This window comes from Chiloscyllium plagiosum, unplaced genomic scaffold (assembly GCF_037043375.1).
Source record: "Chiloscyllium plagiosum isolate Xiang-an unplaced genomic scaffold, Cpla_swu_hap1 HiC_scaffold_49, whole genome shotgun sequence".
Classification (NCBI taxonomy): Eukaryota; Metazoa; Chordata; class Chondrichthyes; order Orectolobiformes; family Hemiscylliidae; genus Chiloscyllium; species Chiloscyllium plagiosum.
Window position 1 is genome coordinate 4,466,203 of NW_028270187.1, and position 10,841 is coordinate 4,477,043.

General features: G+C 42.3%; 2 long non-coding RNA genes across 2 annotated transcripts in view; one reads left to right on the forward strand and one right to left on the reverse strand.

Moving 5' to 3' along the window:
• Positions 1-10,681, reverse strand: part of LOC148135411 (uncharacterized) — a 42,735-nt gene extending 32,054 nt beyond the window's left edge. The window contains exon 1 of the long non-coding RNA XR_015755162.1: positions 10,521-10,681. This is a non-coding gene — a long non-coding RNA (uncharacterized LOC148135411). The remainder of the gene's footprint in view (positions 1-10,520) is intronic.
• LOC122546242 (uncharacterized) overlaps positions 1-10,841 on the forward strand; it is a 222,544-nt gene that overhangs the window by 65,821 nt on the left and 145,882 nt on the right. The gene's annotated exons all lie outside the window — the stretch shown is intronic.

A 10,841-nucleotide genomic window follows, 5' to 3' on the forward strand; every position in this document is an offset into this window, starting at 1 on the left:
AGGTTCCTCATGGGAGACTGGCTAGCAAGGTTAGCAACTTGCGGATCATTTCAGAGAATATCTCTGGGATGCCTGCACCCAGCAACCCCATTGTCATGTGGCTGAACACTTTAACTCCCCTCAAGGACATGTAGGTCCTGGGCCTCCTCCATCACTGAACCTTAACTGAGAAAGTCTGTAGCCTTCAAACTTGTCTTTAAACATTTAGACTAAAATGTAATGTTGAATTATAGAATACATTTACATGATTTTGACCCTGAAACGAAACTCGGTACTATCAAAAGCTTTGTAACTAATGGTCAGATGCTGCCAATTTTATAATGGATTCTTATTACCCCTTGCAAGCGGGGCAGAGACAGAGAACAAAACTCTTTGCTGACTTGAGAGTTCAAAAAGACACTAGGGGGAAGAGACCATTTTAGTGCTGAGGCTATTGGAGCCGGTAGAAAATTAACTTAGTGCTTATTTGCTATGCACTGAATTTAACTGAATTTTGGGACTTTATTATGATATTGAGTAGCCATTACCAGGTAATAATAATGACGCTTTCACTTACTTGCTGTTCTTGCAGACCACTCTACAGACCGCCCCAACTGTCAATTCTAACTAGTCAGATCTTATGTCTTTTTTGGATTTGAATCACAAACTTGAAAAGAAGGCATGTTTAATTTGAGACTAATTAATCATTTTAAATACAAGCGTGCAGTAACATTTCAGCCTCAGGTACAGAATGATTCTGTGCTTAAGATAAAAGGCAGGAATCTGCTCCCAGCTTAAAATTATTCTAAACCCAACATTGAAGAGATTATGACACAATCTGTCGGGAAGCCATTTTATAGTCAAACGTTTGTCCTCCTTGCTAAGAAGCCATTTTGTTAAACAATGATATCAGACACGCGAGCTTTGCAAGGTTACCTTATGACATCTCTCACTAAATTTAGATTGGTACTTCTTTATAGGAACTTATCTCGTGAGCAGATGCTTAACTCAGCTAGGTCTGTTTTTCCTACCTGATGGATAGTTCAAGGCCTGTAGGAGTGATCAGTCAAGCGCACACAGATCAGTCAGTTAACTTTCCTTCTTTATGAATTATTGTCTTTCACTGTTATCTGTCTAATTAAGAACATGCAATGTTTTTGTAAACTTTTGTATCAAGTACATCAGAGTAGCCAGCTAGTACTCTACTCTCCTAGTTAGAACCTAGTTCGTTTAGTTTATAGCTATCAGTGTTATGTTGTAACAGTGTTGCTATTAGTGAATAAAGGGGCTGAGTAAAATTAAACTAAACTGTCTGTAAGAGGTTTTTATTCCAGACTTCCAAAGAGTACAATCTCCAGGACGAACCAAGACAGAGGCTCTTCCCTACTCAGGCTCTACAGGTCTGAGTCCACAAGGCTGTCTCAAATCTGTACTTTAACAATTTGACGCTGTGAGCAGGGTTCCAACAAGGGCTAGGTTTGAGTGAAACTGGAAAAGAGGAGCTTCATCTAAGGGTTAGACCTGAGACTAATGGGCCCACAAGGTAAGATTATACCTTGATTGCTCTTGTTCTGTATAGTCATGTGTGACTTCTCCCATTTCACTCTCACAGTACCCTGATGGAACCCTAAATGAGATGTTTAAATAGGAACTAAAAACAGAAACTGTCAAGTTTTTACAATGTCAAGAATGCTTTACGAAATAATTAGTCTTATTGTTCATTGTCGGGTTGTTATATTCTAAAATATTTGTGTGTGTGTGTGCATGCGAGAGAGAGATTAGATTACTTGCAGTGTGGAAACAGGCCCTTCGGCCCAACAAGTCCACACCGAACCGCCAAAGCACAACCCACCCAGACCCATTCCCCTACGTTTACCCCTTCAGCTAACAGTACAGGAAATTTAGCATGGCCAATTCACCTAACCTGTACATTTTTGGAGTGTGGGATGAAACCGGAGCACCCAGAGGAAACCCACGCAGACACTGGGAGAATGTGCAATCTCCACACAGACAGTTGCCTAGGCGAGAATTGAACTCGGATCTCTGGCGCTGTGAGGCAGCAGTGCTCACCCCTGTGCCAGAGAGAGAGTGTGAGAGAGAAAAAGCGAGACAGGCACACAGAAGCTTGCAGTAAGTTTAACCCTTTGAGATTCAGTTTGGATGCACATTTATTTGTTGGTGAGTGAATGTTTGTGTTTTGTGTCTGTGTTCTGTCGTGATTGGGGTTGGTGCCCCTGTACATCAGTAGTTTTGCAAAGATTTAAAGTAGGTAGGATAAATATGGGTGTAACCCCAGATAAGATGAAAGACAAACATCCCTAACGGAAATAATAGGTTTGTATCCTAATTATGAGAAACAATTAAAGGAAATATCAGCTGCAGCTGCTCAACTAAATAAAGGATTGGTCTCTAGGAGGCACACATGATTAACTCTACTCATTAAAATTGAACAAGGGATTTGGGAAAAAAAGGAAGTAAGCAGAAAGAAGCCATATCAGTGTGGAAAAAGGTAGTTAGGGAAAAATGGGAAAAATCAATGCAATCATCATGGAGGCAAAAGTGTATTAAACAGGGAGTTAGTCCATTAACTAAGGAAGGTTCTGAATTAGATTGGATAGAACTAAAACACAAATTTGAAGCATATGATTTAGAAGCAGATTTGGAATTGGCTAGAAAAGAAAAGGAAAGCAAAGATTTAGAACCGAAGCTGAAATGTCAGGAGCCCCAATGAAAAGGAAATAAGAATAAGAACAGGCTGCAGCTACACGGGACCGGACGAATGACAAAGATTGTTCCTTATACCCCATCCTCTCCTCTCCCAAAGGTCAATAAAGAATGGATGAGGAATGGGATTCTGATTTGGAGAAGGAAATATTTTATGTCTCTCCTCCTGTCAGCTGACCTCCTCAAGACTCACCCACAGTACGGTCAAGGGGAACACGCTTCATAAAACAAAGTTGCCTGAACCCCCCTCCCCACTCTGAGGGCCAATCTGCTGAGACCCATGCCCTTCCCCCAACGAATCATTTGTCACCGTGTGTTAGGAGTGTTACAATTGCACAGATGAGTGAACTTAAGGCCACTGATATTGATCAATCTAACTGCTGCTTTTAAAATCAGTTTGTACTCTTTAACCAGACGGTCAAAGAAAATGATGCACTGCTGAAAGAACCAAACATTGCTAGTTTTTCCAAAAAAAAGGTATTTCAGTTCAACTTTAAAACAACCAGAAGTGCAAGTCAAATTCAAGCTAATAAAATTTAAAATTCCACTTGGAAAGATGAAGCCACTGTACAGGTTGACAATTACAACTCTGTCCCCTAATTAGTATTTATAGACAGCCTGTGGCATTCTACTGGCACCACATTTAATTCATTCAAGATGAAAGTACACGTGGCTTCTACATGATTATTTTAAAACTGCACCCAGATTCTCCCAGCCATCCATACGGTGGGATTGGCTACCTCAAATATAACTTTACATCAAAAATGTAGAAGTCTGTACCTCCCATTCTGCAATATCCTCGCTTACTTCTAAACGTACTGCACTCAGAATCTGCTTCTCTCCTTAAATACTGCTCTCACATTAACCCCATTACAGTCCTACAGGAAGAACGTCTTGAACTACATGATCCTCCCCATGATTGTGTTCTCATAAATTAACTTGTTAGTAAACCACGTCCTGATCTTACCGATCAGGCTCTAGTTAACCCAGACCTTACACTTTATGTCGATGGTTCTTCTTCTCTCTCTCCAGAGGGCAAACTTAGGTCAGGATATGCGATTGTCACTTTTTCCCAGACACTAGAAGCTTAGTCTGTCGACCCACCCTGTTCCGCCCAGCAAACTGAACTCCTTACTCTCACCTGTGCCTGTATACTTGCTAAAAGAAAGTCAGCAAATATCTATTCTGATTCCTATTACGCCTTTAGATGCGCCCATAATTTTGTTCAACGTTGGCAGCAGCACGGCTTCCTTAGCTCATCAGGAATCCCTACCCTCAATGCTGCCTGTGATGCTAATCTCCTCATTGCTATTCAATTTCCCCCTCAATTGGCAATTATCAAACATTCTGCTCACTCCTCTGATGCTTCCAATGTCACTAAAGGCAACAACGCTGCTGACGCAGCTGCTAAGAAAGCAGCTCTTGAGCAAAAAGACATGGTCACTCAAATGACGAGTTGGAAACCAAAGAGAGACTCTCCTATTTCCTCTTCTGACACTCTGACCATGCCTGACCGAGAGCCATCAGGGGGACGCCTCTGATGAGGAGAGACAAAGATACGTGAACCATGGTTGTTATGTAAGTAGTTATAATAAGCTTTGGGTTACGCCGGTAAGACAGACACATCTGCCTGACTTGCTTTTGCCTATTCTAGTTGATTGTGTTCATACGTATATGCATGTTGGTATGGAGGGAAAGGTGGACAGAATTCTCCAAACTTGGTGGAATTCCCACCTGCGAGAAAAAGCAAAACAAGCAGCTGCAAATTGCCTAATTCGTCAAAGGTATAATCCTGGGAAAGGAATAAAGTGTCCACCAGGTGAAACTCACTTGCAAGTGCACCTTTTGATACTATCCAGTTAGATTTTATAGTTACCTAGAAGACGTGGTTATAAGTATAGCTTAGTGATAATCGATGTATTCAGTAATGAATTAAAGCTTATCCCTGTACTGACTGCACAGCAACAACTACTTGTAAAATTCTGTTAAGGGAAATCATACCCAGATTTGGAATACCAGTAACGGTCTCTTCTGATAATGGCCCCCACTTCTGTGTGGAGCTAAACAAGGAAGAGCTTGAATATGAATCAAAAATTCCACTGTGCCAACCATCCCCAAGCAGCGGGAATTGTAGAAAGAGCCAATGATACCCTAAAAGGTCAGCTAAGCAAATTGGTAGAAGAAGTAGGCCTTAATTGGCTGCAAGTACTTCCAATTGTCCTTTTTAATATGAGACCCATGACACAGAAAAAGACATGATTCTCAGTGGCTGAACTAATATATGAAAAGCCCCTGAAGACTCCCTGGTCTGCACCATTAACTGCCCAACACATCGTTGATGTGCGTTTCATGGCAGAAGAGGTGCACAGGTACCTTATTAAGCTAACCAAAGCACTGCAGTCTTATCATCAACAGGTCAAATAAGCTTATTGGATATTAGGGAAGGAAGAAGAAAGAGCTCCAATGTTTAAAGACATTAACCCTGGTGACTACATACTATTGAAAGACTTTAATTGTGGAAAATTGGGACCCCATGGAAAAGTCCTTGTCAAGTTCTTCTGACAACTGAAACTGCAGTAAAGGTAGAAGGATGCTCAACATGGGTCTACAAAGGACATTGCAAGCTTGTAGCCCCCTCACAGTTCTAATGTTAGTGCTGATACAGGCATCTGATGAAAGCCCAACCCAAGTACATGTGCACAAATGTAACCAACCCTTCTGTGATAACTTAGACCAGCTAAAACTCCAATGTGACTGTATGCATGATACTTGTACTAATACCATTGGAAGTTATGAATGCAGCTGCCCAGCTGAAACTCATTTAAACTACTCGCATTGTGTATCCAAACATCACTCTCGACCTTATTGTCATCCTTGCAACACTTCTAAGCCAGTCATCGTGAGATAGCCCAATTCCATAACCTTGTCCATTCCGTCAACTGAAAATTGCTACCTTGAGATGCTTGTCTGTTCCCTTTTCAAAATGAACCATGCAGATTGCAGTATTGAGCACATAGGGTTTGGTGATTTCTGTACTAAGGCACCTATTGCCATGAGACTGACCACTTATACCTTCTTGACGGAATCCTATCCTATCCAACCTACTGCCGCTGACAGAAATACCTTTACAAATTTCCTGTATTCAGTAGCTACGGTAATTAAAGACAAGCTGGAAAGATGAAGAAAGACCAAAAATACTATGCACTCCCAATCCTCCTCCTGTTACTAATGGTTTCTTTATTCAAGCTAAGCCCCCTGACCCATGTTATCTGCTCACTCTTCCATCATTCTAATGCCCTTACCACTTTTCATCCCCCCCCCCCCGCCCCACCGTGAGATGCCTGAAGTAGATGATGAATGGAACACCCACCAGCAGGTGAATCAGTATGAAACAACAAGTAGAGAAAAAAACAAAATGGGACTTCCACAATGTCTTCCATCAACAAACCTGGTGGTCCAGGTTGCTGGGAGGCCTTATTCCTGGCTGGGGTATTGAGATGGCCCTAGATCAGATAAGTGACCTTGCGTAGGATATCAAAAAACCTGCCAACTCGACCGCCCATGCTTTGAAACTGGTGAACAAAGAGTTACAGGAGACTCAGATGATGATGCTTCAAAATCGACTAGTGCTAGATTTCCTCCTTGCTAAAGGAGGAGACACTTGTTCAGTCATTGGCCCGCAATGTTGCACCTACATTGATGATTTCTTGAAAGACATTTTGGACGATACAGATGTTATCAACAAAACGGGTCAAGACGCAGGGAAGGTACCTGCCCCACAGTCATCCAATTCACGTGGATGGAGTTTTACTTGCTGGCTATGGTCGCTGTACGGATGGATCCCGTGTGGGACGTACTGATAATCCTTGGTCTCATCCTAGGAATATACATTGCCGTCTGCTTATGCATGAAATGGACCGTACATTGTTTTTCACCTGAGCCAAAGAGGAATCTGATTAATCGACCCATGTCTCCCCCTCTACCTACATGCCCAAACTTCCATGCTGGAATCCAGTATTTTTCAGATTCTGCTCCTCCGTACGATGACTCGCCAGAGGAGGCACTTGATTTATTAAGAATACAAATTGACTGAATAGACTAAGTATACTTGTATAAGCCAAGTAGTTGTCATGAAATGACAAAACAAGGGAATGAGAAAGTCTATAGCCTTAAAACCTGTATTTAAACATTTAGACTAAAATATAATGCTGGATTATAGAACACATTTACTGCACTAGAAAATAGACAGGCAGGAAGGCTCAGAAAAAGGGGGGAATCTCAGGGATTGCAGAAGATAGGAACATCTGGGCTCACCAAATGATAACAGGATGCTGTAAGGCAATTAAGAACATTTGCCTTAGCATCGGTGAATCTGTGTGAACAGGACACCAAGTGATAACATTCACAGCCGTTCCCTTGTGAAATTAATGAGAGTGTTTGATTCTGACCCTGAAATGGAACTCGAGACTATCAAAAGATTTGTAATTAACGGCAGGATGTTGCCAATTATAATGGATTCTTATTAACCCTTGCAAGCGGGGCAGACAGAGAAAAAAAAAATCCTTGCTGACTTGAGAGTTCAAAAGGACATTAGAGGGAGAGACCATTTTAGTGGTGAGGCTATTGGAGCCTGTAGAAAATTAACACTTAGTGCTTATCTGCTATGGATTGAATTTAACTGCATTTTGGGTCTCTATGATGCTATTGAGTATCCATTACCAGTTATTAAAGACAAACTCTGCAAGAGGTAATATGAATGAAGCTTTAACTAACTTGCTGTTCTTGCAGACCACTCCACAGACTTTACAGACTACCCAGATTGTCAATTCGAACTAGTCAGATCTTATATCTTATTTGAATTTGAATCACAATCTTGCAAAGTGTGTTTAATTCGAGACTAATTATTCATTTTAAATATAACCTTGCAGTAACATTTCAGCCTCAGGTACAGAATGATTCTGTGCTTAAGATAAAAAGCAGAAATCTGCTCCCAGCTTAAACTTATTCTAAACCTAACATTGAAGAGATTCTGACACAATCTGTCAGGAAGCCATTTTATGGTCAAAAATTTGCCGCCTTTGCTAAGAAGACATTTCGTAAAACAATGATATCAGACATGTGAGCTGTGCAAGGTTACCTTATGACATCTCCCACTTAATTTAGACTGGTACTTCGTTATAGGAACTTATCTCACGAGCAGATGCTTAACTCAGCTAGGTATGTTTTTCCTACCTGTAGGAGTGATCAGTCAAGCGCACACAGATCAGTGAGTTAACTTTTCTTCTTTATAAATTATTGTCTTTCACTGTTATCTGTCTAATTAAGAACATGCAATGTTTTTGTAAACTTTTGTATACTTTTGTCACACTTTGTGACAGTAGCCTGCTGGGGCACTTGAAGAGGACACTCTCCTGGGTTATTAGAACTCGTTAGTTTAGCTTGTAGGTATCAGTGTTATGTTGTAACAGTGATGCTATTAGTGAATAAAGGAGTTGACTAAAATTAAACTAAACTGTCCGTAAGAGGTTTTTATTTGCAGACTTCCAAAGAGTACGATCTCCGGGATGAACCAAGAGACTGTCTTTACAGGTCTGAGTCCACAAGGGATTCCCTGGGCTGTCTCAAATCTGTACAATAACATAACCACCTGAAGCCTGGAGGAAGAACACCTGATGCTACAGAGATATCTGTCAGGGCCCCAGCTCTTTCCTTTCTCCCGTCCCCTAGCAACCTGGGATAAATCCCATCCGGTCCTGGGGATTTTCCACCTTAATAACCTCTAGCCTACCCAACACATCTTCCGACTTATTTCAACATGATCCAGAGTAATCAAACTTCTACTTCTAATCTCAATAGTCATCATGTTCCTCTCCTCCGTGACCACTGATGCAAAGTTGAGATTCAGAATCTCCCCCATTTTCTCAGGTTTGATACACAGCCTTTCTTCCTCATCCTTTAGTGGACCAATCCTTTCTCTCGTTACCCACTTGCTTCTTATAAAATAATAAAAGGCTTTGGGATTCTCCATAATTCTGCTCACTGAAGCAATATCATGACCCTTTTTAGCTCATTTGATTCCTCGTTTAAGACTGGTCCAACTCTCCTGATATTCCTCCAGGGCCCGTTCTGTTCTTTCCTGTCTGGACCTTATGTATGCTTCCCTTTTCCTCTTGGCTAGTCGTACAATTTCTCCTGTCATCCATGGTTTACGATTCTTATTTTCCCTATCCCTTGCTTTCAACGGGACATGCCTATCTTGCACTATCTTTAACCTATCTTTGAAGGCCTCCAACAGATCAAATTTGGACGTCCCTTCAAATAGCTGTGTCCAATCCCCATTTCACAGCTCCTGTCTAATTTTGATAAAATTGGCCTTGGCCCAGTTTAGTACACTTCCCTTAGGACCACTCTCATCTTTGTCTAAGAGTACACTAAAACTTACAGAATTGTGGTCACTGTTCCCAAAGGAATCCCCACCGCAACTTCTACCACCTAGCCTGGCTCATTCCCCAACAAGGGGAATGAGCCTCACAGCGCCGGAGACCTGGGTTCAATTCCCGCCTCAGGCTGTGTGGAGTTTGCACATTCTCCCTGTGTCTGCGTGGGATTCCTCCGGGTGCTCCGGTTTCCTCCCACAATCCAAAAATGTGCAGGTTAGGTGAGTTAGCTATGCTAAATTGCCCGTAGTGTTAGGCGAAGGGGTAAATGTAGGAGAATGGGTCTGGGTGGACTTGTTGGGCCGAAGGGCCTGTTTCCACACTGTAAGTAATCTAATCTAAAAAACACCAGGTTCAATATGGCCCCTTCCCTCATTGGACTATTGACACACTGCTCTAGAAAACTGTCCTGGATGCTTCTTACAAATTCTGCCCCATCCAGACCTCTGGCACTAAGTGTCAATGTTGGGAAAATTAAACACAGGTGAGGTGCCAGAGGACTGCAGGGTTGCTCATGTTGTCCCCCTGTACAAGAAAGGTAGTAGGTATATTCTGGGTAACTACAGACCAGTGAGCCTGATATCAGTGGTGGGAAAGTTGCTGAAGAAGGTACTGAAGGATAAAATCTATTTATATTTGGAAAAGAATGGGATGATCGGTGATCTGCACAAAATCATGTTGCCTGGGAGGTCGTGCCTCACCAACTTAATAGAGTTCTTTGAGGAAGTGACCAAGTTGTTAGATGAAGGAAAAGCTGTATATGTCATACACATGGACTTTAGGAAGGCATTTGATAAGGTTCCCCATGGTAAACTAATGGGGAAAGTGAAGTCACGTGGTGTGGACGCATTGGATATGGTGCAAAATACGTTTATGAGGATGTTGCCTGATATGGAAGGTGCTAGCTATGAAGAGAAGCCGAGTAGATTAGGATTGTTTTCATTAGAAACTAGAAGATTGAGGGGGGACCTGATTGAGGTCTACAAAATCATGAAGGATATAGACGGGGAAGATAGAGATAGGTTTTTCCCGGGGTGACGCATTCAAGGTGAGAGGGGAAAAGTTTAAGGGGGATATACGCAACAATTACTCAACACACAGTGTGGTAGGTGCTTGAAACACATTGCCAGCAGAGGCAGGTGGGTAGATTTATTTAAGATGCCTCTCCACAGATGCATGAGTAGGTGGGGAGCAGAGGGATACAGATGCTTAGGAATTGACCGACAGGTTTAGACAGTGGATTTGGATCAGCTCAGGCTTGGAGGGCCAAAAGGCCTGTTCCTGGGCTATAAATTTTCTTTGTTCTTTATTATATTTGCCTTCCTAACTGCCAACTAAACCTGCCTGTTAACCTGAAGAGAATCCTGAACTCGGACTCACCCCCGAGGACCTTGTTTGTGCTTCAGGCCTGGCAGCATCTGTCCAGAGACAGACAGAGAGAAAGCGGAGTCAACGTTTCGAGTCCGGGGCAGCCGTCCTTCGGGAGAGTGGCCTTTGGTCTTGATGTGCCGCCGCACAATTTCTTGTTCACTCCCACCTCTCTGTCTGTGTGTGTATTTGTCATTATTATTGAGTTTGGCGAGTCCCGGAGCCGGCCCTGTTGTTTCTCTCTCCTGAAAGGGTTGTCCCTTTAAAGAGCCTTTCCCCTGAAGCAGCTGCTAACGGTCACTTGGGGCACGAGGCGGCCGTTAACCGCCATCT